The sequence below is a fragment of the Hibiscus syriacus genome, unplaced genomic scaffold (genome assembly GCF_006381635.1).
Source record: "Hibiscus syriacus cultivar Baekdansim isolate YM2019G1 unplaced genomic scaffold, ASM638163v2 tig00110716_pilon, whole genome shotgun sequence".
Taxonomy (NCBI): domain Eukaryota; kingdom Viridiplantae; phylum Streptophyta; class Magnoliopsida; order Malvales; family Malvaceae; genus Hibiscus; species Hibiscus syriacus.
The window spans coordinates 1,068,690-1,071,030 of record NW_024062835.1 but is presented as its reverse complement, the minus strand read 5'-3'; positions in this window follow the sequence as shown (position 1 = coordinate 1,071,030).

The following is a 2,341-nucleotide window of genomic DNA, read 5'->3' as shown; positions in this document are numbered from 1 at the left end:
AATCTTGATATTTGTCAAAGGTTTGTAGCTATCAAAGATTAAAGAGCATTTGATTCTTTTGATATCCAATGAATTCATGTTTTATGATTTGCTTCAATTGTGAAACCTAGAAGGAGGCAATATTTTTCAAAACTACTTTTCATATTTTTCAAAATTTTTGAAAAGTCAAAGGAAAAAAATCATTTTCAAACAAGATAAGTTCTCTGGAAACATGTCTTGGAATTCAACAGATATCCCTCCGAAGCTCAAGATTGAAGCTGGGGCAAAGGAAACTATTTTTGGGGCCAAATTTGATAAGGGAGGGAAAATAAATTGTCTTAGGTTGAGGTTTATAAGAGTACACCCCGGTGGAAATGAAGACAAAATGAGAGAATGAAGACTGCTCATGCAACTATTCCCTTCACATATTAACATTCTGAACATCAGATTTAAGCATGTTAGAGAATCCAAGATCAAGAATAAGAAATTCAAGATTCTAGAGTCAAGAGTCACAAGACTGACAACCAGAGATTGAGATTTCTTTCCAAACCCTAACATATTTCGCATATGCATCAACACATGCATACATTACACACAAAATTTGCATCTTTGCATTCATCTTCATGTGTAATAAAGACCTTGATTTTTTCTCTTTTGAGGACAAATTCAATAAAACAGTAAATAAATTTCATCTTGGCATACATCAAACATCCATCATCATGATAGTTGCATCCAGATATATTTTACAGATCTTTCAGGAGAATATGAGATTAAAAGACAACAAGGCATCCCCATCAAGAGGGAACAATCATCTTCAGATTCAACATTTTCGATATAAATTGTATCTTGCTTGAGACAGTCTCATTTAATACAGACCTTGTCTCACTTGAGACTGTTTTACTTCAAAGAAGATTTATTTCCCTTGAGATTGTCATTCTTAAAACAGACCTTGTCTCACTTGAGACTGTTTTACTTGGAAGAGGATTTATTTCCCTCAAGATTGTTTTTCTTAAAACAGACCTTGTCTCACTTGAGACTGTTTTACTTGAAAGAGGATTTATTTCCCTTAAGATTGTCATTCTTAAAACAAACCTTGTCTCACTTGAGACTGTTTTACTTGGAATAGGATTTATTTCCCTCAAGATTGTTTTTCTTAAAACAGACTTTGTCTCACTTGAGACTGTTTTACTCGAAAGAAGATTTATTTCCCTCAAGATTGTTTTTCTTAAATTTTATCTCGCTTGAGATAGTTTCCCTTGAAACAAAATTTTGTCTCGCTTGAGATAGTTTCTCTTGAAACATAAACATTGAAAACATTTCCCTTGAAATGAATTTGTCTCTTAAGATAGTTTCCCTTGAAACAAAATTTTGTCTCCCTTGAGACAGTTTCTCTTGAAACATAAACATTGAAAACATTTCCCTTGAAATGGATTTTGTCTCTCTTGAGATAGTTTCCCCTGAAACAAAATTTTGTCTCCCTCGAGACAGTTTCTCTTGAAACATAAACATTGAAAACATTTCTCTTGAAATAAATTTTGTCTCTCTTGAGATAGTTTCCCTTGAAACAAATTTTGTCTCCCTTGAGACAGTTTCTCTTGAAACATAAACTTTGAAAACAGTTTCCCTTGAAACAAAATCTTTTGAATATGTTTTACATTAAACAAATTTTGTCTCTCTTGAGACAGTTTCACTTGAAACAAAATCTTTGAATATATTTTACATTAAACAAATTTCGTCTCCCTTGAGACAGTTTCTTTTAGAACAAAGTTTTGTCTCTCTTGAGACTGTTTCCCTTGAAACAAAATCTTTTGAATATGTTTACATTAAGCAAATTTCGTCTCCCCTGACTTTCTCTTGAAACACCAGCCTTGAATATGTTTCTCTTGAAACAAATTTTACATCCTGGAGACAGTTTCTCTTGAAACACAAAAAAAACCTTTGAAAATCATTTCTCTTGAAACACAAAGAACCTTTAAAATCATTCTCTTAAAAACCTTTGAAAATGTTTCTCTTGAAACACGAGACCTTCTGGGTTCGATTTTATTCAGCTCAAGGGCTTATCAACACACAGAGGAGTCGAGAACTACTTTTCACCCGAATTTTAACCGAGGTATTTAAACCGAGAAGAAGACCAAGTTGACTACAATTTGGCAATGAGAAGCCACATCCGATTTAAATTCTGAACTAAGGCTTCAGTTCAACATTCAACTTCACGACAAATGGGCCATCCCGATTTCAACGAAGGGTATCAACCCTAACAGATTGACCCAACTTCACGACGAGAGTCATTTGTAACAGCAACATCGAAGTCTTCAAGTCAGTTTCAGCTTCACGACGATATCTTTGACTAGAAGACGATTCC